The 17,072-nt window shown below is 42.2% G+C and overlaps 1 protein-coding gene across 1 annotated transcript in view; it reads right to left on the bottom strand.

Annotated features, from left to right (window-relative positions):
- Positions 1 to 3,908, bottom strand: part of PALS2 (protein associated with LIN7 2, MAGUK p55 family member) — a 59,630-nt gene extending 55,722 nt beyond the window's left edge. Inside the window, exon 1 of the mRNA XM_066554649.1 lies at positions 3,785 to 3,908. The gene's annotated coding sequence lies outside the window, so the exon portion shown is untranslated. The remainder of the gene's footprint in view (positions 1 to 3,784) is intronic.
- Between the last annotated feature and the right edge of the window lie 13,164 nt (positions 3,909 to 17,072).

Here is a 17,072-nt window from a genome sequence, read left to right as displayed (position 1 = left end):
AAATAAGAATGTAAGTGTTCACATATGGAAGAACCCCATCCTAACTTCTCTTTCTATCTTCTTTTTGGTCTCTATTATTCTTGTAAGAGTGACATCTGCCATAACTACATAATTCAGGTGTGCTTTATTCTGAAAAAAAGCAATTTTAAGCCCCAGGATAGCACATTACCAACACCATGCTTTGTTGCACTACAGTACTGCTGTAGTATAAGCTGAGATCCACCTGCAGATGCTTATAATGACCACAGAACCATACAAGCCCTGTAACAGAATCTGTGAGCAGCACATCTGTATTTCAGCCTGTCTCTCACATGTCACACCCAACTAAACTCACTCCTCTCCAGCACCCTCTACGAGCTCCTTCTCTTGTGGGGGACAGCAAAACCACTCTTCCCTCTCACAGACTTGTTCTTAACCCTGCCAGCATATTCTGTGTCATATTTCCACACAAATAAGTCCAATAGTGTTTGTACCGCTCCAGTTGCAGGATGCTTCTAAAAATTCATGTTTTTACCACAAGTGCAAGGCCAAGCCTTCCAGGTTTTATCCATTTTTAGTTTAAGCACACAACATGATGGAGCATTTTATTTTAACATATGTGAGCTTCTCCTCCTTTCAGATCTTGAGAGTCTTATTCCTTCCACATCTGCACAGAGACTGTCACAATCCCAAGTGCATACCTGTCTCTTGAGCAAAAAGAAATTCCTCCCGCTCCTTCAGCATGAGAAAAGATTGACTGATCAGTGTCCTAAACAGAGGATCAAAGGGCACTCACAAGCCTGGGACAGTCACACTCAGTGAGAACTTTAAATCACTCAGCAAAAAGTATGGGTTTAAAGCAGGACACTGAACTTCTAGAAAATGGCATTCAACCTACAGTTTCGACAAACAAATACCTTTAGAACAACACAAGAATTCAGAGACTGAGTCACTCTACAAAGACACTCCTACTAAAGAGTCTTTTGCTTGTCATTTTCGTATTAGAAAGTTTTCTGCAGATCACTGACCTCTGTTTCTGCACACAAAAATACCAAACACATGGACTTAACAGCAAGCTGGATCTTGATGCTGACCAAAGATACCCAGTGTCTGAGGATAATGCTCTGATCACATCCTTAACAACTTAAAATAAAGCCAAATTATTTGATCAATTACTTGGTTTTCCTGCTTTTACTATGGTTAAATATCAACTAAAAATGCCAAAACTAGTAAGTCATACTGCCAAGATTTCTTATCCTTTCTGCCTCCCTGAGGTTTACAAAACCTTTCCTTTTCCTGTTTTTACAAAAAAAAAAAAAGGTAAACAAAGATCAGATTAAAATTTTATGCTCTAAATAAGAAATGTCCTAAAAGTCAGGGTTCTTGCAGATATTCATCCCATTAGTGTTTAAGAATCTTTTGTATTATTCAGGTACATTTTCATTACTTCCTTTCTTATTTTTCTTTTATTAAAAAAAAAAAGTAAAAAGAAACCATCATGATTTAATAGCTTCTACTATTTTTTGAAAGGGAAAAAGGGCACAAGAAAGAGGCAGCTCAAAAAAAGGTCCAATTGCACATATGTTGCAACAGCTTTTCAATCATTTTAGAGATTTGAGAGTATGCAGTTGGCCCACTAATAGAGCAGCAGAACGGATACCATTCCACAGAGCTAGTACAGCATATTTGTCAATAATTTCCATATTAATTAGTTCTCAACAAGACAAGCTGAAAGAGCAGTGATCCATAAGATCTAAAATAAATGCAAGCATCCTGAATTCAAGGAATATACACCCTTTTGGTTAGGTGTCAAATATTCCATTAAAAAAAAAAAAAGAATAAACAAAAAACTCCAAAACCTAAACAACAAAATAAAAACCTAGCAGTGCTACCAGCATTGTGATGCCATACCTCAGTACTGCAGATTTTTCACAGCAACAGAGATCTCAGGTAATCTATCCAGTGCAATACTTTGAGAACAAATTAAGGACAGAAGAGCATCAATTCCAAGCATTTCAAGGGAGGGAAGAGGAAACTAAAGATTTCTCTGAAGGGTCATTTAAAAACCCCATTTAAATGAGCTCAAACTAGACTTCAATTGTCAGCACTTCATTTAAATGAGAATTTTCTCTATGTCCTTTTCAGGAAGAATTTTTTGGCAGATGTTGTATGGTCCGGTCAAAGTGTTAAAAGCCAACCACCTCAGCAGAAATAAAAGGAAACGTTATGATGCTAGTGTCAAAAGCACCAGCCAGTTTAACAGACACTATCTGTTCAGAAGCAGCATGCTAAGATTTGAAAGCCTCCTCTAGTCCGACATCTATTTATAGGTGCCCAGTCTCCATACAATTTCTCACAGCCTCTTCTCTTCTCAAAGCCAAATGGAAGAAGTTTAATGGATATAATCCTGGGCCTTGTGCTGCAAGATGGCCAGAAGATCTGCAAGTCTCCTCCAGCAAACCCCTGTGCAGGGAGACCAGGTGTTAGGAGAGAGACTGGTCGAACCTACGCAGGAGTCAAACACATAGGATAAACCTTCCCTCTCCATTTTAGGAACACACGCATTTTTCCTCAGCCAGCAAGTTGACAGTAAAGAACCACATCAGCATCAGAGCTTCAGCAAAAGATACCAGCCTGCTTCCTCCTCAACACCAAGCAACAGCCTAAACCAGCTGCCTTTCAAGCCAAGACAGAAGCTACTCAAGCCAGCTCTGACCCCCGAACAGCAGCAATGTCATCCAAGCACCCTCCCACCTACAATGCTACTACTGTACATTGCACCCTCCTCAAAGAAACTCAGAGGCTGCTGGCTTTTTTTCCGTGCAGCCTCTACCACCCAGCACCCATGCACGTTTTTTTAAAGCACTGATCCAGGTCGGCTCTCCTTCATCTCCACCAGATGTAACATCGCAGGAAGGGTGCAGATATTTTCCTGCATAGGGAGCACAACGCCACAGGCTGAACTCTGGTCCAAGCTCCGCACATCCATCCCTACTGCCTCCTCTCCTACACCTACATCCACTTGCCTGTAGTACTCGTACAACGACCGAGGAGATGACAGCACTGCTGGAAACTCCTGCCCACCTGATCACAACCACATTTTCGCCCCTTTCCCCAGTCAGAGGCAGACGGAAGGGGAGGGTTGACTTCCTCAGGTAGAAAATAGGCAGGGAAAGGCCGGGGCAGAGATCAGGAGAGGAAGAATCACCCCAAAGGGAGAGCAGATAATCCCCGAGAGGCGAGGCTGCGGAGGAGCATAAACGCGGAGGGAGGGACAGCGAACTGGGGGGATAATCCGGCAGAGAAGGGGGGAGATAATCCCCTCGGAGGGGGGGAGGTGGAGGATCCCGGAGAGGGAGGGGCGGGAAACCTGATAATCTCCAGGAGGAGAGAAAATACCGGGAAAGAGGGTGGGGGGAAGGGGGTGGGCGGGTGGATAATCCGGAGCGGCAGATGAAGCGCGAGTCTCCCGGGGACGCATCCGGAGGCGGGAGGAGGAGGGTTAATCCCCGCTCTAGGGGCAAAAATCCCTCTTCCCGGACTCCGGCGCTGCCATGTTCGCTCCCCTGCAGGCCCGCCCGGCCCCGCTACCTGCGGACGGCTCTTCCCGCCTCACGCCACACGCACACGCGGCGCCCCCGCTCCCGCCGCCGGGTCGAGGGGCTCGGCCGGGATGGCAGCGGGACCCCGCCTCCCACCACCATTTCCCCGCCGGCTGGGAGGGACGGGAGAAGCGAGTAGCCGGGCGGGCGAACCGTCCCTCCCCCCCTGCGCACGCGACCTCCCTGCCGGTACGGGAACTCACCGGCCGGCACCGACTCCCGCTGCTCCCCGTCCCCTCCTCCCTCAGCGGGCGCCGCTCGGCCCCATGGACGATCCCGGGCGCGCGGGGCTGCCGGAGGGACGGCGCGAGCCGGAGGTGCCGCCGCCGCTGCTCTGCGCCCGCCTCGGCGCGCGCCGCCGGCGTGGCTGTAGCACGCGCTCCCGCCGCCGCTCCTCTGCCCCGCCCACCCCCGGCCTGCGCGAGCGCGCGCGCGCGCGCGCGGCCTCCGCGGCAGTGGCGCGCGAGCGCCTCCCCCGCCCGGAGGGAGCGCGCTCGCGCCTTTGCCTCAGCCCCCCCCGCCCTTCTCTCCGTGAGTGTGAGTGAGGGAGTGAGTGTGAGAGTGAGTGAGAGTTGAGAGTGTGAGGGGGCGAGAGGGGTCGGCGAGGGTGAGAGAGCGAGCGCGAGTGCGTGGGAGTGCGCGTGACTGCGCGTGTCACCGCGTGTGCAAGCGCGCGCGTGTGCGAGGCGGCGGTGGGGGGGGCGGGGCCGTGCGGGGACACGCGCGCGTTCGTGTCGCGGCACGCGCGTGTGAGGGCCGCCGTGGGTGGGTGCTGAGCGAGTGAGGCGGCAGCGAGCGAGGGTGCGAGGCGTCCTCTCGCCGTGTCCCCGCCGCTGCCCCCGGACGGCATTCGGGCTCCCCCCGACTCGTGCCCGGGACCCGGTCCCGATTCGGGCTCGCCCCGGTCCCGAGTCCCACGAGGGGACACGTGGCGCTGCCTGCTCAGTCGCCGAGTGCGAGAAATGCCAGCCGAGAAATCTCACATTTCACTGGGGAAAGAGAAAGTGGGGAGTTTCCCCTGATGCCAATAACCTGCAAGACCACTCAAATGGAAATAACACTGGGAAAGCCATTTCCCCGCACTTCTGGTCACTGTTCAAACATTTCGTGTGTTTTGAGCAATGATTACAGAGCAGCTCTTGCTTTTTTTTTTTTTTTTTTCCCCAGGAGAGACTCTCACCTTTGGATACTCATGGATTTAGGAAAATTTGGGTTGCACACAGTCAGTCCTGCATGCAGAATTCTCACTAACTAAAGATGGACTTTTTTGGTTTTCACCTAAGGGTAAAATTTGCTCCAGAAACGAAATGCTCATATCCAAAACAATCTGTCATTCCTCAACTTGTTTTCATTCCTCCTCATACCGACTTTTCCTGGAAATTTTTGAATCCAAGCATATACTTCAATTGCAATCTGTATAATTATGCTGTTTTAAGAATACCCGGTAGCCCAGTGTGACATAAGGTAAACCTGCATAACAAGCTGTCTGCAATTCATGCTGGCTTTTTCTTTGGGACCCAGTGGAGAAAAGGGAAAGCCAGAGCTATGAGGGGGCAGAGTTCTAACAGAAAATCCACTCGTTACCCATTTTTATCTTAATGGGTTCAGATTCTGCTCTCCTACCAGATAATGACTAAACTGATTTCTATGCCACCAACAACATCAAAAAAGCAGCTGATATTTATGATGGGCATAATTGCAGAAACTGTGGAACAGCAGCCAGCCGGTGAAAAACCTCTCTCAGATTTTCCAATAAAGTTGCATCAAGTAAATGAGGTCTTGTGCACCTCATCTTAGGAAAAATGTGTGTAAAATTCCTTTAGGAATTATTTTTACTTACTCTTCAAATTACAGTAGCTACCCTGTGCTGAGAGCTTCATAGGCATGTGGAATTATACATCCCCAGGTCCAAAGAGCTTACAGCCCTCCTGCAATTTCTCAGTAAAAAGTCCAAATTGAACATATTTTTGGTAAATTGCTTCACAAACAGTTATCTTTTCCTTGTTAAACTGAAAGGAAACTTAAAATGGCATGAAGGATTCTAGGCAACATAATGACCTGAACCACCCTTTTGGTGTTTGAACCCCTGCAGCTACAATGGAAAAACTGACAGGCATAAAAAATCCTCATTCCCCAAAAAATAACTTTAGGTCATTTTCTCTCCTTTGCCTGTAATTTAGTTTTTTGGTGATGTTCTAATTGAGCCAGAGCCACAAAACCCATAAGTGCCATCTCATCCTGTATTTCGCAACTCAACATCTTGTTGACTTCTTCTCTCACAGTCTCTGCATTTGTGAAAACTGAACATTATTCTATTAAGGAGAAAGGATTGTAGCAATTTATGCTGACATCTTTCATGATATCCTGACTTTACCTTCCTGGCCAATGAAAGAAAATTGCTTCACTGCAAAACAGAGGTTCCTTATTACAGTTCAGCTCAGAGCTTGAATCCAAACCTGTGAAATACAAGAGCCCATTTTTGGCTGCAACATAAATATCTAAACACAAAGTAATTTGACTGCTCCACAGTCTTGAGTGTCTTCCATTCTGGCCTCTGCAGCTGCTATTTGGCTATTAAAGCCCTCTAGGGAATGTGTCCCAAATGCTCACACACCATTTTTTGCCCACTATTTAATCCATTTGATCCATTAGGGTCAAGGAAGAAATAGAGATGTATTGTTTTAGAGAAGAACTTAGAAATTGATGTTTACCCTCTGTCAGGAATTACCATATCCTTTGGGCTTTTTGCTACTTATATTTGCATGCTGCTCATCGCAGAATTCCCCCGTACAAGGATGGTCCTTAGGACCCTGCTGGTGCTGTTCAATCGGAGAGCTTTGAACCATTCCCGCAGCGCAAAAACGACAGTAAATCTCTTTTGTCCATTTAATGGGCAATTACTGCACTTCAGCCAAGCCTCACCCTGTTCCCAGTTTGTGGTAGAGAAGGCAGGACCTGGCCAGGGCTAACTTATGTCCCAGCAATTTCTGGCTGGTGATCATGGTCAGCCAGGCATAGGTTAGAAGAGTGCCAAACCCGACTTTCTTGATGCCAGGGATTATCTCAGTCTCTGTCTAACCACAGGATTCAGGCAGCGTAAGGACTGTATGGTAGGGCAGCCCCAGCCCTGACACTTTTGTGCTGATTGATTTGCATTCACTGGAACTGGAGTTTATGACTCCTCAGAGCTTTGAACTCAGCCTTTGATGATACAGATCTCACTTGAGCGCTTTTGCTGTTAAATCTTCTGCTCCTTTTTGTAAAACTTCAGGGACCAGGGTGCCTAACATTCTGTCTGTTCTCTTCTGATGCTACAAGCAACAAGGTAGCGGTCTTTCTCCAGGGTCTTTTGGTTTTGCTAGAGCTCTTACCCTGAATTTAGAGGAGTTAGAGGAGCAGACATTCCAGTTTACAGGATGTGGAAAGGAGGATGTGGTTTTCAGTCCTGTTATAGTTCTGGATGTACACAAAAACAAAAACCTGTAATTACCACAGCACTGCCACAATAGTGGAGAGGTTATCTGCTGGCTGGTGTCAACTGTGCTGAAATTTTCTTTGTCTTATTCTCTGCAGAACTCTGGGTTTGAATTCCAAATTCTCTATCACTGTTCTGATGACTATTTTAATGACAAAATGAGCAGTTGTACCCACAGATGGGGTACTTCTTACAGTTCATTCCCCTGTCCATGCTTATTGTGGCAAACTGGTGTTGAGTGAAGGTCTTTGGGGTGGTGTATTTTTTTTAAAGGAGGTTTTAAGCTGATTGCTGGCACACTCAGTAAGTCCAGTGTTCTGCACACTTTGGTGAAGCAGTGTCTAATTTGGATAATCATTTATTATGATCGGTCTCAAGAGAGACCTAACTTTAGACTACTTCTTTATTTGATAAGCACCAAAATATGCTGTCTTCATAATCTGAAAAAATTAAGACAATGAAATGTCAGTTTCTTTGCTGTATTTATCACTATTTGGAGATCTTATGAAAATGACTTATGTATAACTTGTTTATGGATGGTATTTACATACCATCCAAAATATTTTTTACTAAGTTTTTTTGTAGCAAAGAAACAATCTAGGGAATTTTTAATTATCATTATCATTATTCTTATTTATTTTTGTATGTAGTTTGTTTTCATTTCTGCATGCAAGACATCATAGAACTTTTTTTTTTTAAATCCATCAAATACAGCAAAATTTCTAAGAGATTATACCATTTTCCAAGCTATGAGTTGCTCCAGAGTAACTCATTAAAAGATCACATAGGTAATTACAAATATTGATGGTAAAATAAAACCAGGTTTCTTTCAGGAGCTGGTGATCAAACCCACAATATTTAGGAGAATATCGATTTATATGGAAAGGTGGTATGAAAGAATAAAAGAAAACAGTACCTACAGAGTTAAAAGGCTACATGTGTAATTCCTGTGCTATTTTGATCACTGAGGTCTGTATACATGTGGAATTCAACTCCATAGAAGGAGATAATGAAGACAAATAGTATGGCTTTATTTTTAAAAGGGGTGGATAATTTCATGGCAGCTTACAGCATTGGTAACTGGGCAGGCTAAGATAATAAGGCTAATCAAATCTCATGCTTCACAGCACTTGCTCCCTGCGGGGTCAGGAAAAATCTTTCCACTGTATACAACACTATACAATTAGCAAGGTTATTATTGGGGAGCAGAGGTACAGCCTTCTAAAGCAACAAGCTTTTGCCATTATCAGAGAACAGAGGCTGTACTTGACCCAACAGAAAAGAAGCATTATTTTCTTGTGCCACTTCTGCTTCTCTACACTGACAGAGTTTTGTAATTATAATTCTTTTTAAAAAAAATTCCTGGAACATGATTACCTAAGGGCATTACTGTCTGAAATCTGTCAAATACTCTTCCACCTGTGACTGCTTGCCCAATTCAAAAATAGTTGCCACTGACTGGACTCAGGAATCATATTGATTACGCTGTTGTGGGTTGCAAGTGCGCATTTCCTTCTCATTAGGTCAGTAACGTTACAGAATTTGCATCTTTGCAGCAGTGTAGGCAGAAAGACGTAGTCCCAAATGATGATGGGTTTTTAGCTAGGAGCTGAAATGACATATTTTTTGAATATTTAGTTTGGGAAGTACCCTTCATTTTCTTTAATTGCCTGAACATATTGTTGTAGGTGTTCTGTGTGTATACTTGTATTTTATTTCCCATCAGTGTGTGCATCGGAGAAATTATATTAGATGCAATTGAAAATATTTAGCTATTTTTTCTGCAAAATTTATTTCTTTGTATGATACTCTTTATGAGTTGGTGGGGTTTTTTCCTCCCAAGGTGGAGGAAGCATGACAGCAGAACAGCATTCTTTAAAAACCCATGTTATGAAAACAAGTCTCTTTTTATGAGCTATACCTCAAACACAAAGACAGTTATTTCAGAAGTGCTAATTATTTTCAGGTGACCTATACTTTTTCCCTGTGCACAACTTATATGTATTCTCAACTCTCAGCCCACACACTGTTCAGAGCAGGGAAAAAATCCACCAAAACACAACCTCATCCCCATCTTGAAATTTGGGCTAAATGAAGAAAATCTAAAAACGTAAGAGCTTGCATAAAAACCATTTCAAGACTTCTTCACAGGTGCAAAAGTGCTTATCTTTCTTATATAAAGAATATCCAACTCCTTTCTTTCACTAGAATGTGTGGCCATGAGCTGTAGAAGGCTCAGCTAAATGAAATTGAATCAAAAATAAAATTGTTGTTTCCTCCTTGAGTCTCAGTAACAAGTTCACTAAAGGTTCTACTGTCTACAGTATCCTCCTGAATACAGTTAGGCATAAATAGAGCTGAACCATGACAATGTTCTGTTACTGAGTAATGGGTGATTTTGTGATGGCAGACACAGCTGTTTTAGGTGCTCAATGCCTTTTTTCCTTCATTCTTCACTAGCAAGGTCTCCCAGGCTTCTGTGCGAGGAAAAAGAGAAGTACCAGCAGTAGATGAATATCATGAGAGGGATTACTTGCAAGAACTCAGCTCATGCAACCCAGATGGTTTGAACCTGAAAGAGCTGAGTGGGCTGGCTGGTGTCTTTACAAGGCTGCTCTCTGCAATGTTTGAAAAGTAATAGAGATCAAAGAAGGTCCTTGACAACCAAAGAAAAGACAAATTTGCACCCATCTTCAGAAAAGTCCAAGAGGGAGATTTGGGAAACTACTGGAGGGCCGGACTCATTTAGGTAACTGGTAAAGTCCAGGAGCAAGTCGTCTCGGAACACATTTCTAAACACATGGAGAAGGTGACCAGAAACAGCATGGATTTACAAAGAGTAAATTATGTCTAACTGGCCTGAAACATTTCTATGGTTAAATGGCCGGATTTGTGGACGTCAAAACCTAAGCAAGGCAGAAAAACCTTAATAAACTACAGCAAGACTTCTGACACTGACTCTGACAATGTCCTTTTACCCAAATTCACAGGTTTCAGTCTGGATGAGTGGACAACGGGATGGATTGGATGGTCGGGCCAAGAGGGCAGTGGTTAGTGGACCATGAGGACAGTAGCAAGAACAACAAGTACAGCATCACAAGGGTCTGTTCTGGAACATGTCCTGTTTCACATCATTGACAATGACCTAGAGGAAATGTCACAGTGATGGTTGCTCAGTGGATTTACACATGAGAGCAGGTTGGGGTACAATTAAAATGCTGAGTGGGAGGGCTGCCCTCCAGGAAGACCTTTGCATGCTGAAGGAATGGGCCAACACAAACCTCATGAAATTCAGCAAGGACAAAAGCCGAGTCCTGTATCAGAGGTAGACCAACCGTTTGCACTGATTCAGGCTGGGGGAAAATGTGTCTGCATGGTTGGACAGCAGCTGTTCTGAAAAGGCCCAGGGGTGTTGGTAGACAGCAATCTGAACATGAGCCAGCGGTGTCCTCTGGCAGCAAAAAAGATCAACAGAAACCAAGGCTTTATTAATGTAAGAGGAAAGTCTGCAAATTATTGCCCCATTATCTTTGCTAGACTACCTTTAAATACTGCACCCACCTGGGGCACTTTGGGACCCCCACTAGAGGAAAGACATTGAATGAAGTGAATCGAGTTCAGCAGAGGGCTACCAAGATGGTTGGAGGCTGGAGCACTTGGCCAGTGAGGAGAAGCTGAGGGATCTGGGCTTGTTCAGTCTGGAGAAAGGATGGCTTTGAGGGGGACATGACACTAGTCTGGCAGTGCCTGCAAGGAGGTTACTGGGGAGATGGAGCCAGGCTCCTCAGTGGTGCATGACTGAAGGATAAGAAAAAATAGATAAAATGAAACCAAGAGGAATTCATTCTGTAGACAAAACCTGTTTCACAACAGGAAGCAGTAGAAGTGGTTGCCAAAATAAGTCATACATTCTCCATCCTTGGAGGCTTTAAAGACTCAGCTGGATAAAAGTGTCGAGTAACATGGTGTGCTCTCACACTTGTGCTTTCTTGGACCATCAGGTTGAGCTAGAGACCCCCTGAGCTCCCTTCCTATCTGAATTACTCAATGATACAATGACTCAAATAGTTCACAGAAACTATTTCTACCGTGAATAAAGTTCTGGTACATATGGGGTTTTCAATACAATGATAAATCTTAAATTATACTGGGAGCATGTACCAGAATCCAAGCCACAGCTGCCCAGCTGTGCAGTAACAAGCTGGCTGGAGTTCCATACTCCCCACTGTTTGCTCTCCTCCTGGCCTCACCAACTGTGCACTTTTGGTTGCTCTGCTTTAGGAAGAAAGCTTGCATACTTGGAGTCTTTTTTGGACATGAGAAAATGTCTTAGTTTTTCCATTTCCATAGCCTCATTCCCAGAAAAGGGGGCCCCCAAAGTGAAAGAGAAAAATGACAAGATTATGAAAATAATGCTTATGAGATGTCTTGACAAGATACTCATATCTGAAAATAATTTCTTGGAAGAAAATGTAGAAATTCTCCTATTTTGCCATCTTGCCTTCAGTCCAGGCACACAAAAATGAAATTCCAGAAAAACAGAATACAGACATTCTCATTTTCCCAAAGGATTCCTTTACATTGCTAAAATGATGTCATTTTACACACTCTTAAAAGTTAATTTACACTATGTGATAGCTGTAAAGGGACTGTAGTTTAAAGAAAAATCAAGTCCCAAGAAATTTTTGTCACATTCAATAAAATCAGAGTACCAATGAAGAGGATTTTAATTAAAAACTTCAAATAAACTCCAGGGAATCAAATCATTTGTGAACCTAACCATATCAGAAAAGCCACAGCTCAGCAGCCTACATGAGTAGACTCAGCTTATTTCCTAACAGTGTTCTACTTACACAAAATGTTGCCAGAAAGGCTCTGTATCCTCATGCTTCAAGGCCAAATTAATAGTCAGCTGAGTGCAGAAAGAGCCATCCCTTACAATAGAGAAATTAATTTTAAATTAGCAGCTTCTACTGAAAAGTGCTCTTCCCTAAATTGTTGTTGCTCTGTAGCTACAAAAACACCTGTAGCCCTGGCTACAAAAGACAGCTCTTTCCCCAAACCCTTTGTCTGCAAATCTTCTCAAGATAAAATACACTGCTATTCATGCCTCCAGCTCAGTGGGATGCCAGCAAAAAATTGTCTCCAGTGAAAATCTAGTAGAAGATAAACAGTGTCAGTAGGAAGCACTGCTGCCTGTTCCCTTCTATCTGCCATAGCAAATTCATTTCACAGAACCCACAGGTCAGTCAGGCAACGATGACAGCAGCATCAGAAGACACTTTGCTGTCTGAATGGGAGAATAAAGACCAAGTACTGAAGAACAAAATATGAGGTGCTTTTAAAAGATACATGGATTGGAAAGGAGAACAAAGAGGAAAATAACTGCTGATTAGGTATTTTTCTTTTTAGAAAGGACTCATTTTACTTAGAACCATATTTGTAGATCAAATTCTTGTGACAAATATGATACCATGGGAAGAGCAGTTCAGGAATTGTTCTGCCAGTATTGATCTTACATAACTTCCATTTCCTCTTTAATTTTCAAATGCTTGTAAGACTATAATATGTAATTTTAAGAAATGGAGCCAATCCTAAAAGTCCTAAAAGTATTTGAAAGAAATCTAATTATGGGCACTACAGCAAACCAGGCTTTTTAAAAAACAATTTACTCTGGCGCATGTAACATAATATCTCCATTTAAAGACTAATTACTTGTACTGCATGATCTAAACAGACCCCAAATTTGTATTTTTTGTTCCTGCAGTTAATTTCTTTCACAAAATTGCTTATCATTTGAGAAAAGTTGGCTTGTAGGACTAATGGCATCTTTTTGTTCTGAATTTTATGTCCAGTCAAAACACCATTTTTGCTGTGGAGTGGATTTTGTAAAGCCAAGGGAAAGTATGGCCTCCTGAACCTCTCTGTGCAATTTACTTTGGTGAATGGGGATGGTTAGCATACAGATGTATGGAGTTGTAAAATACAAATCTATCTGTGGGAGCTACAGAAAAAAAACTCTTATTTACTTTGCATCCGACAAATTTCTGGCAAAGGAGGCAAATAAGAGCAAGCTGACTAATATGGGGCTGCACCTGCCAAAGGGGAAGTACAGGCTAGTTACTTCATGCTTCTCACAGGACAAAGGCTGTTGGCAGGATTGATTTTCTGTTCATTGTCTACAGGGTTCTCATTTTTGTTTTGACTTTCAATTTTAGGAGACCCCTTCCTAGGTGTTCTATAGCATTTTTATGCCTTTCAAAATCTATGTACATATCACAGGGCTTCTTCTCTAGTTCTTTAATATTTTACTAAGAATCTAATAGTGGAAGTTCAGGATTCTTTTTCAAAGCAAAATTTAGAAGCATCAATGTCTGGAATACACAGCTGAGTTAGTCCTGTCAGATAAGGGTAAAAATCCCTTATTTTTTCTATTAACAGACTGCCATGGATTTTTAATAGCACTTTTTCTATCTGGTTAAGATTTTTAGCAGCACTTTTTCCTATCTGGTTACTCATTAAAGAAAAAAACCCCAAAGCAAACAAAAATTAAATAAGCCTTTGATCAAAATTGGAAGTTGGCAGCAGTACTTTCCCAGGCATAAGATTACTCAAAACAAAGGTAAATAATAGTGGTAGGTGCCTGCAACCTCTTGGGGTATTGGACTTCCACCTTCTACGATCCTAATTACTTCATGAACTCTCATACATGTTTTTCAGCTATACTATTTGTCTATTAGTCAAACACTGGAATCTGGAAGGGGGAAGGGAGAAGGAAAGAGGACATGCCATTGATATTCAACAGTGCACAGCTGTTTCAGAAAAAAAATTGAGCGAAGAAGTAAAGTATTCAGCTCTAGGCTGAATTTTTGAAGGTGGTGTACACAGAATTTGGCCAGGTCACAAGGCCATGTGATTTCTTCTAATCACAAGCTGATTGTTGTTTCAGGTTTCTGAATTTTTATCTCATCTAGATTCCTATCTGTGTCTGAAGAATGCAAGACAAGGCTCAAAGGTAGGACAGAAGTGACTTATAGCAAAGCCAGGTACTACCATTCTACAGACACATCCACTCTCAAATCACCAGTACCATTGCTTACAAGAGTTCATGTTTACACTCTCTACTACTGGTAAAGCCAGTGGTTGAGGTTGTGTGACAGATAAAATGCTCGTTCCTCAAGCTGGAAATTAATTGGGTTTAATTAAATGCAAAGCAGTCAATGTCAAAATCAGGCTGACAATGCCAAACTCCAAATGAAGGTATCAGCTCCTAAAGAATATTGAAATAAGTTCTTAGAAGTTTGAGTCCATCCAAGGTTCACATTCTTTCCCCAATGGTGAAGGCTGACCTCTGCCACTTAGAGCAAACAGAGCCCTTTTCTGTGCCCTTCAACAGTCTCAGGAGTAAGACCAACTTTAGGAAGAAAGGAGTGTCAAATCATCATAGGGAGTATGACATAAATTATCCCTTCCAGGGTAAGAGAAGTGTTTCTATCTGGAACCAAAAGCCAGCACGGAGCTGTCAGTCCCCACTGGGGATCCACCCTGTTGCCACAATATGCAGCTGTCTTCTCTCTTCCACTCAGAGAAGCAGAAGGGAGCATATGGTTTTGTACATTTATCTTCTGTGGCATGACCTTTTTACCTCTGCATAAGGGAAAAGGAATGTTGAGAAAATTCTACCTTTTTAGTGCTGTATTAATCACCAAGTGCACATTTGCAATCATCTAAACTAAACACTTGAGTTTGATTTCTATTTAACAGAAATTTTAGCCCAGCAAATATGATCTCTGATTATCACTTACATTTCCAGGGTACTATTTTAAAATGACAGCTTTGAAATATCATTATTGAGTGCACTAGAAGCCCTCTCCTTTTATAGAAATCTATTTTTCCATAAATAGGAGTATAAATTCATTGAAATAGATTTCATTAAAATGCATGTTTATTGATAAATATTACAGAACCAAATTACTATAGGAATAGCACACAATAAGGCATGTATTACTTGACCATTAGTACAGTTTTGAGTAGCTGAACTGTCCCAGTCTGGAGCTTTTTGAAGCACAGTAGGTGCATTTTAATAGGCCATTGAAACATGGCATCTTGTGTCTTTCTGCAGTATATTATGGAGTGCATTTCACTGAGAACATATTGACTGCTTTTGGCCTAAAAAATGGATGAGAACACTGTGTTCCATACATGTTAGGAGAACTGGCAAATTGTGGCATTTCTCCCTGATGACACAGAACTTCATGGGAAGTTGTGAGTCATATGAGGTAGGAATCTTGCCTAAACTAAGACATTTTTGACACTGCAGGCAGCCTGCATGGTGTCCAACTGTCTCTCCAGAAGGTGCCAGCCTCTTCTAGATCTTCCTTCATCTTCACTGTCATTTCTACACAGATGTCTCACATACTTGGTGTCATCTGGTGGACTTCATATGCCTACTTGTTGGCATCTGAACGGCTGCCATTACAACCTCTACCTCCCATAATAACCCAGCTAGACTAGCACAGAAATACTTCAGCCATGAGCTAGGGATAGAGAGACATATGGATAGACAGCTGGATAGGTAAGCTCTCTCCAGACTTTCCATGGAGCTTTGCTGTTGAGGTATTCTTGTTCTTCCCAGATGATGGGAAATCAGTAACAGAGCAGCTGAGTCAGCTGAGCCAGCTGATGCATTTCTCACCAAGAGCTTCTGCAGCCACAAAGATTAGTTCCTGCAAGGCCTTCTCCCTGAGCTCTTTGGCTTTTCTTCAGAAGGGGCAGAACTAAGAAGAACTGCCTACTAACACCTCACAAATCTTCTCAAGTATCTCAAGTGTCCTCTCTGTGGATATCTAACAATGATAGCAGTTTCAACCCAATGCATTGAGATTTCCTCATCCAGTCATGAGATGGGAAAAGAAGGGAAAAACTAAATATTAAGCCAGAACAGATTAATTTAGAAATGTTCTAAATGTGCCCACTACTCTATTGGTCTCAATATTTATTTTTTGTTTGTTTGTTTAGTGTATTAACTTTTAGATGTTTATATTTGTGTCTAGTACTTTATCAGATCTTAATGAGCATATAACAATAAATTATCCCAAACTTGTATGCTGTGATAACTTAAAAGTATGGCAAGGCTTTTGAGTTTTCTAGTGCATTAAAAAAAGATTACATTAGTGCTTCAAAAATAGAGTGAAGTAAATAAGTTCTGACAGTATAAAGAAATGTTGGAGAGAATAGAATCAAGTTTGTAAAAGAGCATCTCTGTTTATTCAGAGCAGAGTTTGATGTGCTAACTGTTAAACATTAATGTATTATCTTGATGGATTTTGTACCTACACACTATAACATCACAGATGAAAAAGCTTTAAAAATAGCTCACTGTAATATGTGCTTCGTTTATTAAAAATGTATGGGCAAAATAGATTGCATTTTTCATCGTCTTCACATTCTTGTCATTGTTCTCACAGTGAAAATCACAAATTCTGTTTTGAAGCTGAAAATGAATTGCAGTTGTCATTAAATGTGGGTGTTTACAGATGTTATTAATTGACAAAATAGTACACTGTTCTCAGCAAGAGAATGCTCCATTTATACTCTAGAGAGCTGAAAGCTGTCCAAAAAAGGAGAGAAGAGCACTTAGAAGCTTTTGAGACATGAAGAACATGGCACATGGACATTATCTGTTTCTTGCCTTTTTTATTGATAACCTGCAATAGTTTTTACTGTGTTTCAAATGTCTTTTATCAAGTTTCACCAATAACTTTGGCAGCCAAAACATGGTTCTAATCCTTCTGTTTTTATCATACCTCTTATGAAATCTTGAAAACTGGCAATATTCAAGCTAGATAAGATGAACAGCATCCAAAAGCTTCTACACCCTGTGTTCCCCTTCTAATTCTGCTAGAGGCCTAATCCATGGAGTCACAGACTCACAGAGGCACAAAATTTCCATCAGCTTTCATTAAATTCAGTAGGATATTCAAACTCCATCCATTTTTCAGGATCAGGAAATTAAT

This window comes from Molothrus aeneus, chromosome 1, assembly GCF_037042795.1.
Source record: "Molothrus aeneus isolate 106 chromosome 1, BPBGC_Maene_1.0, whole genome shotgun sequence".
NCBI classification, from domain to species: Eukaryota; Metazoa; Chordata; class Aves; order Passeriformes; family Icteridae; genus Molothrus; species Molothrus aeneus.
Note: the sequence above shows the minus strand (reverse complement) of the source record. Positions and strands in the feature narration are given on the sequence as shown.